The following is a 17,305-nucleotide window of genomic DNA, read 5'->3' as shown; positions in this document are numbered from 1 at the left end:
CTGTGCTTTTGACTTTTGAGAAGATACCAAATAGGAAAAGAAGCAAGTCAATTTCTGATTAATAATTTTAGAAATTGGGAGATACATAAAGCTGTGAAGACTCCCAACTGAAACTAAAAGACTTACTCCCTTCATACCCTTGACACAGTCTAGAAACAGACAAAATCAATGCAGACATGCTAAATTCAAAATTCCTTATCTCCCACACCCTTCCCTGAAACAAGTTTTCCAGTTATTTGGCTGGTTTGCCTGTGACAGATACTGTAAGGAAGGAAAGGGAGAATGAGGGTGAAAGAATTGAGATCAGAATTAGAGAAAAACACATTTTCCTTGGGCCCTGGTCCCAGAATATCAGACGGTATATGAGATGTGTTAGTAAGGTAATGAGGCTGAGCCTTACGTGATTAACCATTACCACGCAAGTTAGAGGAGCATTGCTATGAAGAAGAGATGGACGGAGAATGTGGAGGGAAGGCATTCTGACCCCTTCTTGGGCACCTCCCATCTGGGGAATAAACCTGTCCTTGTATCATGCCCTGGCTGTTGTTAAATCCCTGTCTGTTACCTAGAATTCGAGCTCTCAACCTTGTTTTGTGAAGCTACTACTACTAAGGATCATTTTTGCTCATTCTTGTAGAATGTCCTGGTGTCGTGTTGAGCCATTTACACCCATTTTTATCATTTACTCCTCCCAGGGGCTATTACCCCCATCTTAACAGATGTTAAATTTGTGGAAGATCATGTAACTAGTAAATGTCTGTGTCAGGTCTGATTAGCCACAAAGCCTGCTTAATCTGGGTATGCTCCTGCCTCCTCAGCCCTTGGGAGGGTCAGAGCCTCTCCCTAGGTTTCTAGGGATGGGGAGACTGCTCTCTAGGCTGGACTGGACTGGCTCAAATGGAGAGAACGTCTCCAGCTATCAATTGCAGCCAAGCAAAGTTGCTACGCTATAGGGTTGAGCAGGCAACAGTGGTTCTTCATAAGAGCCCTAAAGCTGCTCTGTCCCCAGTTTCCAGATGATTGCTAGCTTTAGAACTTGGGTAATTCTAACACAATAAAAGAGTACTGGGTACTAGCTGGTGTTAATAGTATGTTCCAACTATCACCTCTGGAAAAACTGGGGAAACAGTTTTGGGAATTGGAAATAGAATCCTAATGAATGAGTCACTTTACTCTCCTCTCCCCCCCATCCCCTTTTTCCCCCAGGCAGTCTGGTGACCTCAGATGGATGGTTTTTGGAGCAAAAAACCCCCTAATTATATAAATAGCCAGCGTAGTATCTGAAACAAGGTAGGTGCTAAAACACTCTTTTTATCTCCACCAGGAATGTTAAGTAGCAGAATTAGAAATCAGACTGAGGCCTTCTGGATTTAAATCTAGTGTTTCTTTGTCACAAGTGTGGCTGTAAACAAAAGGAAAAATGACGACTGTCTTTTATCCAAGTGTCTGCTATGAGGGAGACTACTAACATTTCCCCTACCTTGTTTAAATCACACAACAATCAGAAGCATATCTGTTTTGCAGATGAGTGAGTGGAGACTTGGCAAGATGGGATGAACTGGCCAAGGGCCAGAGCTAGTCATGGCAGAATCAGGAATCAGACATGTTTATATGGACCAAAAGGCTCAGGCCCTTTCTGATGTCTGTGCTGTCTCCCAGCAGAGGGCAACGTGGAACACTGAAGAAGTGTTGCTCACTAAGAAATTTAGGGGGCTCAGTTGCTGGCACGGGCTAAGGAAGAAGGGGTCCTTGTTCAGGTGGTCCTCTCTTCAGTGCCAAATGACTGCCTCCTAATTTCTCGGAAACCTGCTTTCCTAGCAGCAGAGCTGTTACACAATGAAATTTATGAAATGGACTCTTGTTACAAGTCAGTTTTATGAGAGTTTGAGTAGTGACAGACTGTTTTTCCTGGGACCCAGATCTCCTGGATAACCTAAATATTGAAGGTGCTGACAGACTCACACTGCAGGGAGCCCATAAAAGCAAAGGATGCCTGGAGAAAATGACCCTCCTAAGAAGAAATGCCCCGTCCCTTGACTTTAGCAAGGAAAGCATCTCTGGTTCAGTATAAATTCATCTATTGCCATGATCTCCTTCCATATCTCACAGAAGGAATCTGAATCCTGATACCACTTTACATGAATGAGTTTTTAAATGTAGGTTTACACATACATTTCATACTTTTTTTTTTTTTGAGTCTCCCTCTGTTGCCCATGCAATCTCAGCTCTTAGCTCACTGCAACCTCCACCTCCCATGTTCAAATGATTCTCCTGCCTCAGCCTCCCGAGTAGCTGGGATTACAGGCATGCACCACCACACTTGGCTAATTTTTGTATTTTTAGTAGAGAGAGGGTTTCACCATGTTGGCCTGGCTGTTCTCGAACTCCTGACCCCAAATGATCTGCCTGCCTTGGCCTCCCAAAATGTAGGGATTACAGGCGTGAACCACCACACCTGGCCCATACATTTTATATTAACTGAGGCTGTGCTGTCCACAGTCAAAATATATGAAGGGGTAGTATTTAGATTAGAGTCCATTGTCTTTCCCTTAGTTCAACAGCTACCAGGCTTTTGAGCATGAGGGAAACCTCAGTCTAGGCAATTTCACAGGCCCCTTGGGGGCATTCTGCCCTGGTATCCCGTTTACTCCACTCCACTGGAATAGCTGTCCAAAATGGAGGCTGAGCCAGCTGAGATGAGATTTGAGATAAGTCTGGAGGCCAGGCTTCTTTGGTTTGGTGTTTTTGAGTGCCTGCATTGTATTACTTGGCAAGTTTAAATTTTTCACATCTAGAATCCTCAGGCACACTGTTCTCTCTGCCTTCAAAGTCCTTCCCCACCCCTATCCCAAACCTTTGTAGTATCCCAAACCTTATCCTTGAAGACTCACCTGAAATGTCACTTCCTCCATCCTGACTTTTCTGATACCCAGGGACTTCATCCTCTGAGGTTCTCCAGTACTTTGCTCAGTGCTTAGACACAGAAGTGATTTCTTGTACTTTCATTATTCAAGTTACTTCTCTGTCTCCTGGACTGCCCTATAAATCCCTGAAGGTCACTCCCATGCCCCATTCATCTTTGTGCTCTCAGGACTTTTCATATCCTGGCACATAGTAAGTGTTCAATAAATAGCTGAATGAATCAAGAAGAGACTGAAAAATACTAATCTTGTACCTTCAGAATGAGCGATTTAATTTTTGTTAGTATTGCTTTCTCCCACTGGTCTGCTTTCCTGCTCGTTTTTTCTTTAGCCATATTAGTGAATATGACTAGAATTGACTCTGGGAATATGTCTATAATTGATGTTAAGTAAAATAGTTTCCTTTGGTTGTTAGAGGACTTGGGGAGCTAGTCCTGGTCCCATCAAGGAATTCTCTTCAGAGCTAATTGGAAGATCGCTGAGCAAAGGAGAAAATAAGATGTGGCAAGGACTCTAGGCCCAGGCATATAGCCAAACTTTGGGTTTCAGGTCTTATTATTTTTTAAATTTTTATTTTTTACCCCCATACCTAGAGGATGATTTTTTTTTTTTTTTTCCTGAGGCAGGGTCTTGCTCTGTTGCCTAGGCTGGAGTGCGGTGGCATGACCATAGCTCACTGCAGCCTTGAACTCTTGGGTTCATGTGATCCCCCTGCCTCAGCCTCCTAGGCAACTGGGACTTCAGGTGTGCACCACCAAGGGTGGCTAAATTTTTTTCTTTTTTTTTTTTTGAGACGGAGTCTCCCTCTGTCCCCTAGGCTGGAGTGCAGTGGTGCTATCTCGGCTCACTGCAACCTCTGCCTCCCAAGTTCAAGCAGTTCTTCTGCCTTAGTTTCCTGAGTAACTGGGATAACAGGTGTGCGCCACCACACCAGACTAATTTTTGTATTTTTAGTAGAGACAGGGTTTTGCCACGTTGGCCAGACTGGTGTCGAACTCCTGACCTCAAGTGATCTGCCTGCCTCAGCCTCCCAGAGTGCTGAGATTACAGGTATGAGCCACCACACCTGGCCCTTGCCTGGCTAATGTTATTTTTTACAGATGGCATCCTGCTGTGTTGCCCAGGCTGGTCTAGAACTCCTGGGCTCAAGCAGTCTTCCCACCTTGGCCTCCCAAAGTGTTGCCATTACAAGTGTGAGCCACTGTGCCTGGCCTCTCAGGTCTTACCCTTGATGAAGACTCCAACAATAAGCTTCCCTGATGGGGAACCTGTATATCAGAGGCCCCTGGACTTGAGGGCTGTGTAGAATAAGTGCCTTCATTACTTGATCTCGAGGGGATTATGGATTGTCCTTTTTTGTCTTTCTATGGCTGTGACAAACTTCTTGACAAATGGAATTTTGTTCTCTCTCTGATGCCCAGGCTCAGTCACAGACAAAAAAAGTTGGTATTTTTCTGTGAGCTGACATTTGCTCCTTCAGACCAGCACCCAACTTCTGGAGAGGGACTAGGCGAGATATGCTTGCCTGGCATGAGGTAAGAGTCAACCGTGGTGTGCTCTTTCTCTTCTAAGTCTTACCAGAACACTTTCTGGGAGCGCTTCTAGTGTCTTGGTTAGTATTTGTAAATGGTTGGTGGTCAGTGAGTCCCCTGGGTACAGATGGAAATGGTATTTCCAGTGGTTAGTGAACCATACATACTTTTGAGACACCTGGGGCCTAAATCACTCAAGTCAGCAGCCCCTGCTCTATCATTCCTGAGGATGACTCTGGCTATATCTGGATGTATCTTTCAAGTTGTGGTGGCTGACTTGGCCAACAGGCCCAGAGAATCAGAGCCTGATTTCCCAGCCAGAGGAGATTCGCTAACCCAGTATGAGTGATGCTGCTGTACCCGTCTCTCCTCCTCTCTCCATTTCAGCCCTTTTGCTTCTCCAATATAAATCATAATTCCTTCCCTGAAGTTGTTTGCAGTCTGTCAAGGGTCACAGTATGTGCATCCAGACTGCAATCCCAGGAGGCCTCTGTATGCTGAGAGTGGTTGATCAATGGATCGTATGAGGGTGAGGAGGCAGGGAGTGATCCAGTGCGATGAAGAAAGTCTTCAGGATATGAACCTGGCTGTGAGTGATGATCTGACCTGCATAATATGGCTTAGATAGGGAAGTGCATCCACCGCAGCAGAAAAGCATGGACCAAAGGCCCAGACTGTGCAAGCCCATTGTATTAATAGATTGGATATTGAGGGAGAATAACATTTGTGGAATCACGGGATGTTAGATCTGAAAGGGACATTACAGCATGTTCGGTCATGCCCCTCTCTTAACAAAACAGGAAACCAAGACCCACACAGGACAAATTGGCTCTATCACCAGTCTGGCTTAGGAGTAGAGTAGAAACTCTTGTCCAGAGTGATGGGTCATGGCTGGATGGCTAGCACAGTAGGATGCCAGGTTCATTGGGGGTTTGTGCACTGTCAGCCTGGGTGAGCAGAGCAGCAGTAGGCACAGAGGGAGGGGGACAGCAAGGCAGCAGCTCCATTGATGTGCCAGCCTTCCCTTTCCTCCCCTGCCACAGCTCCTGGGACTCTTAAAGAGATACAAGAAGAGAGGCCAGGCATGGTGGCTCACGCCTGTAATACCAGCACTTAGGGAGGTAGAGGCGGGTGGATCACCTGAGGCCAGGCATTTGAGACCAGCCTGGCCAACATGGTGAAACCTCGTCTCTACTAAAACTACAAAATTTAGCTGGGCGCGGTGGCATGCACCTGTAGTTTCAGCTACTTGGGTGGCTGAGGCAGGAGAATCACTTGAACTGGGGAAGCGGTGTGAGCCAAGATCGTGCCACTGCACTCCAGCCTGGGTGACAGAACGAGACTCCGTCTCAAAAAAAAAAAAAAAAAAAAAAAACAGAAGAGAAAGGGGAGACACCAGAAGGATGATGCTATTGATTTGGCCAACTAAGGGTAACCTACCCAGGAACTCCCACCTGTGAGGGCTAGTGTTTATGGGCCAAAATTTTAACCCTATAGGTGGAGCCTGGAACATATAGGTTATATAGTCATGTGTTGCTGAATGACTGGAATGTGTTCTGAGAAAGGTGTTGTTAGGCAATTTTGTCACTGTGTGAACATCATAGAGTGCACTTACACAGCCTAGATGGTATAGGCTACTGCACACCTAGACTATATGGACAACCTGGTGCTCCTAGGCTGTAAGCCTACAATGGCATGTTACTGTACTGGATGCTATAGGCAATTGTAACACAATTCTAAGTATTGTATATCTAAACTTAAGAAACTTTAAAAAGGTACAGTAAAAAAATATAGTACTAAAGGCAAATAAATTTTTTAAGATAAAAATGGTACATATGTATTGGGCACTCACCATGAATGGAGCTTATGGGACTGGAAGTTGCTCTGGGTGAGTGAGTGAGTGAATATGAAGGCCTAGGAATTATTGTACACTACTGTAGACTTTATAAACACTGTATACTTAGGCTACTCTTAATTTATAAAAATTATTATTATATATATTTTTTGAGATGGGGTCTCCCTTTGTGGCCCAGGTTGGAGTGCAGTGGCATGATCTCAGCTCACTGCAACCTCTGCCTCCTGAGTTCAAGTGATTCTCCTACCTCAGCTTCCTGAGTAGCTGGGATTACAGATGTGTGTCACCATGTCCAGCTAATTTTTGTATTTTTAGTAGAGACGGGATTTCATCATGTTGACCAAGCTGGTCTTGAACTCCTGACCTCAAGTGATCTGCTCGCCTCAGCCTCCCAAAGTGCTGGAATTACAGGCATGAGCCACCGTGCCTAGCCTATTCTTTCTTTAATAATAAATTAACCTTAGTTTACTGTAACTTTTTTACTTTATGAACTTTCACATTTTAAAAACTTTTTGACTCTTTTATAATAATACTTAGCTTAAAACACAAACCCATTGTAGAGGTGTACAAAAACATTTTATTTATTTTTAGAGACAGGGTCTTGCTATGTTGCACAGGCTGGACTCAAATTCCTGGGCTCAAGCAATCCTTCCAAGTAGCTAGGACTACAGGTGTGTACCGCTACACCTGGCCTTTTATTTCTTTATATCCTTATTCTAAGAGCTTTTTTCTATGTTAAAAATTATTTATTGTTTTTACTTTTTAAATGTTCTTGTTTAAAACTAAGACACAGGTCGGGTGCTGTGGCTTATGCCTGTAGTCTCAGCACTTTGGGAGGCTGAAGCAGGCGGATCACTTGAGGTCAGGTGTTTGAGACCAGCCTGGCAACATGGTGAAACCCTGTCTCTGCTAACAATACAAAAATTAGCCAGGCATGGTGATGGGTGCCTGTAATCCCAGCTACTCGGGAGGCTGAGCCAGGAGAATAGCCTGAACCTGGGAGGCGGAGGTTGCAGTGAGCTGAGATCGCGCCACTGTATTCCAGCCTGGGTGACAGAGTGAGACTGTGTCTTAAAAAAAAAAAAAAGACACAAACACACACATTAGCCTAGGCCTATACAGGGTCAGGATCGTCAAGATCACTGTCTCCCATCTCTGCACATCTTTTCCCACTAGAAGGTCTTTGGAGCAATAACACGCATGGAGCTGTCATCTATGATAACAATGCCTTCTTCTGGAATACTACTTAAAGAACTGCTGGTGGCTGTTTTACAGTTAACTTAAAAAAATATAAGTAGAAGGGGTATACTCTAAAATAATGATAAAAAGTGTAGCATAATAAATACATAAACCAGTAACATAGTCATTTATTATTGTTATCCAGTGCTATGTACTGTACATAATTGTGTGTGCTGTACTTTTATATGACTGGCAGCACAGTGAGTTTGTTTATACCAGCATCACCACGAACATACATGGTGGTTTGGCATTGCAATGGCAGTGACATCACTGGGCAGCAGGAGTTTTTCAGCTCCATTGTAATCTTATGGGACCATTGTTGTATAAGTGGTCTGTGGTTGACTGAAATTTCCTTATGTGGCACATGACTGTGTTACTGCTTATTCATCCTATTCTATCCCAGGCACTATTCTAGTCACTAGAAATGCATCCTGTCAATGTTTAGCCCAGGATATAGTCTCAAAGAGTAAGGATGACAATTCAATGTGGCAAATGCTATAATGGAGGAATAGAAAGAAGGGACAGGACATGAAATTCAGTCAGCAAGGAATCAAGAAACTCAAGTGACAGTGACACTTCACTTTGCAAGCTTTGTAAGACTAGGCCCAACTGGCATTAGCCACATGGACAGGCAGAGGTGGTGACAGTGGGCAGGGGGGAATGTAGCAGGTGGAGTAGATTAGCTCTTCCATTTGTTCCAGTGTCCTTGTGGTTCTGTTTTCCTGGGTTGCAGAGACTAGCACATCAAAAACAATGTCAGTTGCTCTTGCAACTAGGATTCCGGAGGTAATTGAAGCTACATTGGAGATTAAAATCAAGAACTGATTCGAGTGGGAGAGAGTGGGTCACAAGCGAGGCTTCCATTTTTCTGGTGTGGCTCCAGTGTCTTCCTGTTCCCCAGATTGTGGCAAAGGGAGTGCAGCTCTCTTTGAGGAACCCAAGCAGCTGGGAGGAGAATGGTGCCCATTTCATAGAAGAAAGAAGATGCCTTTAGGATGTGGGTATGTTTCACCCAGGGCACATTTGGGTGGAGATGTCTAGAAGTGAGTTGAAAATAGAGTTTGGGAATTCAAGAGCACAGGTTGGAGTAGAGATAAAGATTGTCATAGTGTGTGATGTAGGCATTAATGTGGGTGAGATTACTTGAGGAATGTGTAGCATCTGGAGACAAGAGGGCCAAGAGTGGCACTTGCCCCCTTCGAGAAAAACTTTTTGGAAGTAATTTCACATTGACTGCAAAGTTTCAAAATACTACAAAGAACACTCACATATTCTTTACTCAGATTCATCTATTGTTAAAATTTTGTTCCATTTGCTTTATCATTTGCTCCCTCTGTGCACATGTGTATATTTTTCTGAACCATTTGATAGTAAATTATATATGTCATGGCTCTCTGCCCTTCAAATCTTCAGTGAGTATTTCCTGAGAACAAGGATATTCTCTTACATAACCACAGTGTAGTTATCAATTGCAGTAAATTTAATATTTACAATGGTATTGTAGCAGGACGAGCCGCTGACAAGAACCCCTCAGACACCAAGTTGTAGAAGGAAAGGGCTTTATTCAGCTGGGAGCATCGGCAGACTCACGTCTCCAAAAACTGAGCTCCCCGAGTGAGCAATTCCTGTCCCTTTTAAGGGCTTACAAGGGGGTCCGCGTAAAGGGCTGTGATGGATTGAGCAAGCAGGGGGTACGTGACTGTGGGCTGCATGCACCGGTAATCAGAACAGAACAGAACAGGACAGGGATTTTCACGATGCTTTTCCATACAATGTCTGAAATCTATAGATAACACAAGCAGTTAGGTCAGGGGTTGATTTTTTAACTACCAGGCCCAGGACGCGGTGCTGGGCTATCTGCCTGTGGATTCCATTTCTGCCTTTTAGTTTTTACTTATTTCTTTGGAGGCAGAAATTGGGCATAAGACAATATGAGGGGTGGTATCCTCTCTTATTCGCATGATCTAATCTACCATCTGCATTCTAATTTGTTAATTAACCCAATAATGTCCTTTGCAGGATTATTTCCCTCTCTAGTACAGAATCCTGTCTAGGATTACATATTGCTTTTAGTTGTCATGTCTCTTTAGTTGCATTTAATGTGGAATCGTTTCTCACTTTTTCACTGTCTTTTATGATATTGACATTTTAAAAATAATACAGCTTCCCACTCCCTTTTAATAGAAGGTTCTTGATTTTGAGTTTGTCAGATGTTTCCTCATGATTAGATTCAGGTTACGTATTCCCTGCCAGAGACGTTGTGATCTTCTTAAGGTATCACATCCAGAGGCAAAGTATATTCATCTGCTACTCATTGGTGATATTAATTTTGATCAGTTGAACAAGATGTCTGATTTCTTCACTGTAGTTAATATATTCTGTTTTGCTACTAATAAGTAATCTGTGGGGAGACACTTAAGTCCATGCAAATATTCTGCTCCTCATCAAAGTTCCCCCCGCCAAATTTAGCATCTACTGATGATAATCCAATCTTTGCTATGATGGTTGCAAAATGATGATTTTTCATCTTTAGCATTGCACTGCGTTGACCTTTTAGTCCTTGACATCCTCTAAGCAAGAACTCTGCCCTCTCTACCATCTATCCATCCATCCATCCGTCTATCCATCCATCCATCCATCCATCCATCCATCCATCCATCCATTCATTTATCATAAGTATGGACTAATAGTTTCTCAATGGTTTGCAGTTCGTTATTTTACGTAATTATTTTGTGCTCAAAATGCCCTTTCGAATTGGATTTGGAGAACAAGAGTCCCTTCAAACTCTTGTGTTCTTGTGATATACCTCCGTTATTTTTTGGAGTACTGTCTTACTTTCTTGCATAAAAACATGTTTCTGGGGCCAGGTGTGGTGGCTCACTCCTGTAATCCCAGCACTTGGGGAGAGAGAGACAGATGGATCACCTGAGATCAGGAGTTCGAGACCAGCCTGGCCAATATGGTGAAACCCCATCTCTACTAAAAAATATAAAAAATTAGCCAGGCGTGGTGGCGGGTACCTGTAATCCCAGCTACTCAGGATGCTGAGGCAGGATAATTTCTTGAACCCGGGAGGCAGAGGTTGCAGTGAGCCGAGATCATGCCATTGTACTCCAGCCTGGGCAAAACTCCATCCAAAAAAAAAAAAAAAAAAAAATCCCAAACAAACAAAAACGTGTTTCTGGCTCATCTTACACCTTCTGTGTCCCAGCCCTAGAATCAGCTCTTTGACCACAGATTTCTGGTTCCTTTTAGTGGTGACTAGTATTAGAGACCAATATCTGGATGGTTATGTGAGCTCATGGCTACTGGGGTGTCTTGTTCCTACGTTCCTATAGCAGACAGAGGTAGGAAATGTCTGTGTGTATTGTATATAAGTATATAATACATATGTACACATGTAACTCTACATATACACATACACATACACATTTTAGAAATCATGAATTTATACCAATATCTCTAATTCCAGTTCATGTTCACAGGGTTTTTCCTTACCACCCCTCATTCCATATTTGTATTTCTTTTCTTCTATTGCAAGAACTCTGGGATGGAGCTTTTTCAATCTTTTATTAGTGTTAAATGTCTCATTAAAATTTAAAAAGTAGGCAGTGAGAAGAGCACACAGAGACAGACAAGAAACAACAAGGCCCAACCAGAAAAGGAAGAGAAAATCAGAAGAAGGATATTAAAGAAGTCCAGGGAGAAATGCATTTCAGCCCTATCAAATTTTATTTCGACTAAAATAAGGGACAGAGGAAAAAGGACACATTTTGGGGGAAGATTTTGGCCATATTGAGATCAATTTTGGATGTATCGAGTTTGAGTACACTGAATTTAAGACCACTGTGGGGATCCAGGTGAAGTTGTCTAGAAATAATGCTCAAGGGTAGATTTGAACTCAGGAGAGAGCTCATGGCCATGAATGGAAATTTTGGAGCCTTCATTTATTCTTTTCTTTTCTCTTTTTTTTCTTCTTTTTTTGAAAGAAAAAAGGTGTTTTATTCACTCTGAATTTTGAATAACTTCTTTAAGTGTAATTTGTTTTTTGTTTGTTTGTTTGTTTTATTATTATTATACTTTAAGTTTTAGGGTACATGTGCACAATGTGCAGGTTAGTTACATATGTATACATGTGCCATGCTGGTGTGCTGCACCCATTGACTCGTCATTTAGCATTAGATATATCTCCTAATGCTATCCCTCCCCCCTCCCCCCACCCCACAACAGTCCCCAGAGTGTGATGTTCCCTTTCCTGTGTCCATGTGTTCTCATTGTTCAATTCCCACCTATGAGTGAGAATATGTGGTGTTTGGTTTTTTGTTCCTGCGATAGTTTACTGAGAATGATGATTTCCAATTTCATCCATGTCCCTACAAAGGACATGAACTCATCATTTTTTATGGCTGCATAGTATTCCATGGTGTATGTGTGCCACATTTTCTTAATCCAGTCTATCATTGTTGGACATTTGGGTTGGTTCCAAGTCTTTGCTATTGTGAATAGTGCTGCAATAAACATACGTGTGCATGTGTCTTTATAGCAGCATGATTTATAGTCCTTTGGGTATATACCCAGTAATGGGATGGCTGGGTCAAATGGTATTTCTAGTTCTAGATCCCTGAGGAATCGCCACACTGACTTCCACAATGGTTGAAGTAGTTTACAGTCCCACCAACAGTGTAAAAGTGTTCCTGTTTCTCCACATCCTCTCCAGCACCTGTTGTTTCCTGACTTTTTAATGATCGCCATTCTAACTGGTGTGAGATGGTATCTCATTGTGGTTTTGATTTGCATTTCTCTGATGGCCAGTGATGATGAGCATTTTTTCATGTGTTTTTTGGCTGCATAAATGTCTTTTGAGAAGTGTCTGCTCATGTCCTTCGCCCACTTTTTGATGGGGTTGTTTGTTTTTTTCTTGTAAATTTGTTTGAGTTCATTGTAGATTCTGGATATTAGCCCTTTGTCAGATGAGTAAGTTGCGAAAATTTTCTCCCATTTTGTAGGTTACCTGTTCACTCTGATGGTAGTTTCTTTTGCTGTGCAGAATCTCTTTAGTTTAATTAGATCCCATTTGTCAATTTTGGCTTTTGTTGCCATTGCTTTTGGTGTTTTAGACATGAAGTCCTTGCCCATGCCTATTTCCTGAATGATAATGCCTAGGTTTTCTTCTAGGGTTTTTTTGAGATAGAGTCTTGCTCTGTCAACCAGGCTGGAGTGCAATGGCACAATCACGGCTCACCGAAGCCTCAATTTCCTGGGTTCAAGCAATCCTCCCATCTCAGCCTCCCAAGTAGCTGGGACATCAGGCAAAATCATCACACCTGGCTGATTTTTAAGTTTTTTGTAAAGACATGGTCTCACTATGTTGCTCAGGCTGGTTTCAAACTCCTGCCTGGAACAGGAACAGGCCTCAAGTGATCCTTCTGTCTTGGCCTTCCAAAGTGCTAGGATTACAGGCATGAGCCACCATTCCCAGCCTTTGTTCCTTCATTGGTCAAATATTTATTAAACATTCACTCTGAAGCCACTGTGCTGGACCTTGGTGACATGTCGAGTGGTAAATAAGGCAAAGACACTGGCTGTCATGGAGTTAATCTATCGCAAGGGATGGTTGTGGGACGGGCAGGGAAACAGACCATAAACGTATAGATAAATATGTGAGATATAACTTCAGACAGTGATACTTACTGTGAAGAAAATAAAAAAGAACGTTTAGTAAGGGATAAATTAGGGATAAATGGGAGGATTGGGTTTTTTCTTCACTTGGTTAAGGATAAATTGTTTTTTGAAAAAATTTTTTATTTTTTACTGCTTTGTGTCCTGCCGTGTGTGTGTGTGCGCGTGTGTGTGTGTGTGTGTGTGTGTTAGTACCATAGTTATTGAAAAAAATACTATCTACCCTGTGCCAAAACGGTGCTGGACACTGGGCATATAGCAGTGAAAAAAGGAGACAGAGTCTCTCTTAAGTTGACCGTACAGTGTTATGGGAGACACATATATTAAACAAATTATACATAAGTGTATAATTATCATAGTGCTATTAAAGAGGACAAGTTGTTATGCAAACATTTAGTTAAGAAATTTCCTCCAGCCTGGGTGACAGAGCGAGACTCCATCTCAAAAAAAAAAAAAGAAATTCCTGGTGGACATTTGTTGTTTGCCTCTCCAGGATTTATCCTCAGACTTCCTGTAATTCCAGTTGGGGTTTGGCAACCTCACCCCACACATAATCTATCAATCAGCGTCAGGGAAGACCCAGTCCTGTTTGGTCAATCAGATCATTGCTTTTCCACAGCACCAATGGTTGGTTCTAAAACAGGACTATGCCCAGAGTCAAGTCACCCAAGTTAGTAAGAATAAGCTATGGGGCTTTTTTTGGAACACTTTTGGAGAAATAAATCCATTCTTCATGTTAGATTTGAATGTGAAGGAGAAAGCTGGAGACATGGAAGTCATCTTACCACTATGGAGGGTGAGCTTCTCTGAGGATGGAGCCAACATGGAGGAAATGGGGCCAAGAGATGGAGAGATGAGTAGTCCTGGTAACACTTCTTGAGGCCTGGATCAAGCCAGAAGCTAACTCTGGACTTTACAGTTACCTGAACCAGTTTGAGCTCTCACTTGTGAACAAGGCAATTTGGAACATAAATGAGTCAGGAAAGGTTTCCCTAGGGAAGGCATGTATAATCTGAGACCTGAGGGATGAGTAGGAATTAAGCTGTTCTGGAGAGTGAGCAGAGAATCAAAGCAGAGGAAACAGTACCACATGCCCAACGGGCATGAGCAGGTGAAGCAGCAGAAAGTAAGAAGAGCAAAGAGAGAGCCTGAGTGCAGGGAGGGGATGGATCCCTTAGAAGCCTTTTTATACAGAAAACTTCAAATGTATTTAAAATAAAGAGAACAGAATAATGAACAGCCTCATATCCATCATCCATCATTGACCATTATTATATCAGGGCCGCATGTTGTTTCATTTACACCTGCATCTCTTACCCCTCCCTGATTCTGGATGGATTCTTTTTAAGTAAAATGGAAGGTATTTTTGAGAACATGACAACTGAATTAAAATGTAAATATTTGATGAGAAGGAAGCAGCCCTTTGAAGATTTTTCAGGAAGGAAAGATTTCCAGGCAGAAGAAAAAGTAGGTACAAAACCCTTGATATTAGAACAGACCTGATTTTTTTGTTGTTGTTGAGACAGATCTTGCTTTGTCACCCAGACTGGAGTGCAGTGGTGTGAACATGGCTCACTGCAGCCTGGACCTCCTGGGCTCAAGAAATCCTCTAACCTCAGCCTCCTGAGTAGCTTGGATTACAGGTATGTGCCACCACACCAGGCTAATTTTTGTATTTTTTGTAGAGATGGGGTTTCACCATGTTGCCCAGGCTGGTCTGGAGCTCCCGAGCTCAAGGGATCCATCCACCTCGGCCTCCCAAAGTGCCAGGATTACAAGCGTGAGCCACTGTGCCTGGCCAAATTTTTTGAGAGAGACAAAATTGGACCAGACTGACCATAGTGGAAGGAAAGAGGAGGAAGGGAATAAGAGATGAGTCATACAAGTAGACTGTGTCAGATCATGGAGGCCTTGGTGTCATGGTAAGGAGTTTGGATTTTATTCAAATTACTGTATGAAGCCATTTAAAACAGAGGAGGCTGTATTCTGGTTTATCCTTTGAGAAGTACTCTCTGGCTACTATTTGGCGGATTGAGTGGAAGGAGTCCAACAGTGGAAGAAGGGTGGCCAATCAAGACACTATTGTAGCAGTCATGGGAGGAGTTGATGATGGTTTGAAATGGGGTTTTAGCAATGGAAGTCATGAGACTTGGGATATATTTTGGAGGGAGCCTGTATGATTGACTGAATGTTTGGATGTCAACTGTGAGGGAGAGAGAGAGAAAACAATAATGACTCCCAAGGTTTTGGCCTGAGTAAGTAGGTGATGGTGGTACTATTTACAGAGATGGAGAAAACCAAGGAAAAAAAGTAGGTTTGAGGATGGAGGTGAATGTAGGGGGCAGCAAACCAAGAGTTTTGATTTGTCAAAAGTTAAGTTCGAGATGTTCTTAGATAGGCCAAGTTGGGGAGTTGGGTTAAAGGTTGGTTGTAGGAGTTTGACCTCAGGGGACAGGTCAAGACCAGAGACAGATTTGGGAGTTGTGCTGTGTGTCTTCAATTTGCCCTTCAGAACAACTCTCCACTGTTTTTTTACCCTGCACTGAACTCTAATAATCTGACCTGTATTGACTCAACAGCCTATCTTGTCCTGTGGCTTCCCATTGTGTTTGGCCAATAAAGAGCCCTGGAAGAAGATCTGGGGGAAGGGAGCAAGGAGAGTGAGGTCGGGCTATTTATTCCTCTAGCCCTCTGTTTATGTAGTATCACTTAGGGCTGACTGTGTCGTTCAACTGAAGATCACAGCTCCTGTCTCCAAGTTTCAGGAACTACTCCCTCCATTCCCCATCAAGCCTAGGGGTGATAATGTATCTCACTGTTATTAGCCCAGTAGGGCTGAACTGTCCTTTGTGGTTTCCCTAAATCCTGCCTTTTATTAAACTTGTCTCATGACCCAGGGAGGGTGCCATACACTTCTTGCTAGGATCCTGACTTACGCTGGAGCCATTGGCATATACCTGATAGTAAAGCTGTAGGCCTGAATGAAAGCCACTAAGGAGATCAGAGGACAGAGCTTGAGGCATATCAGCTTTTAGAGGTGGGCAGGGAAGGAGGAGCTGGCATAGGAGATATGGGGGGGAAGCCCATTAAGTAGGGATTAAACCAGGTGAGCATGGAGTCACCAAAGCCCAAACAAGAAAGCACATCAAGAAGCAGGGGTTGCTGTGTCAAAAGCTACCTGCTGAGGGGTCAGGGGTTGTGGAAACAGAGAACCCACCATCAGATTTGGCCATCAGTGAACTTTAATGTGAATGGTACAGACTTTGCAGAGCTCAGCTGCTTAAATTTGTCAGAGTCCCACAGATTTGGCCACCAGTGAACTTTAATGTGAACGGTATAGACTTTGTGGAGCTCAGCTGCTTAAATTTGTGAATCCCACACCTTCAATAGGATTTATGGGTTCTTGTGTGGTTGGCCCTTAGTTTAGTCCTCCGGCCTCTCCTCCTCCAACTCCCTGCCAATCACACTGCTGCTCAGCCCCTCAAAGTCTCTGCTCTGGCTGAGGCCTCCAGGGCTTTGCTCTTGCTGTATCTTCTACCTGAGACACTCTTTCCCCCATCTGTCACTTCTGGCTCACTCCTACCTCAGGTCTCTTAGAACCCTCCTGACCCTTGAGTCTGGAGGAAGTGACCTCCTATGTATAGTTGATTCTCATTATCCACAGTAGTTACATTCTAGAAAGTTGCAATGAGCACTGCATTAGCGAATACTGAGCCATGGTTCCTAGAGGTAATATAGAGTTAGGTTCCTGTAAGCTTCTGGTCAACGCATTGTCATCAACTGATTAAAGCATAATCTGTTCGATGTGTGTTTCTGTTTAAAGGCATAACCTTGTTCTGTGTGTATTTCTTTTTTAATATGTTGTCGATTCATTAACATTGAACCCATAGCCAACAGCACCATGAGTCACACCTGAATGAAGCTTATGCAAACAACTGTTTTGCTCCACAGGGCACATCACAGTTTTCTCATGCTTAGGAACACTAGACAGTGCTTCAGCACTAAGTTGGGGGCCATTATAAACAGTGAAATCACCAAATAAAAGCATAAGGATACAAAAAAATGTGGCACTAAATGGA

The 17,305-nt window shown here is 43.1% G+C and overlaps 1 protein-coding gene across 1 annotated transcript in view; it reads left to right on the top strand.

Moving 5' to 3' along the window:
- ZNF800 (zinc finger protein 800) overlaps positions 1-17,305 on the top strand; it is a 248,557-nt gene that overhangs the window by 8,948 nt on the left and 222,304 nt on the right. The gene's annotated exons all lie outside the window — the stretch shown is intronic.

Source organism: Pan paniscus, chromosome 6, assembly GCF_029289425.2.
Source record: "Pan paniscus chromosome 6, NHGRI_mPanPan1-v2.0_pri, whole genome shotgun sequence".
In the NCBI taxonomy this organism is placed as follows: Eukaryota; Metazoa; Chordata; class Mammalia; order Primates; family Hominidae; genus Pan; species Pan paniscus.
Note: the sequence above shows the minus strand (reverse complement) of the source record. Positions and strands in the feature narration are given on the sequence as shown.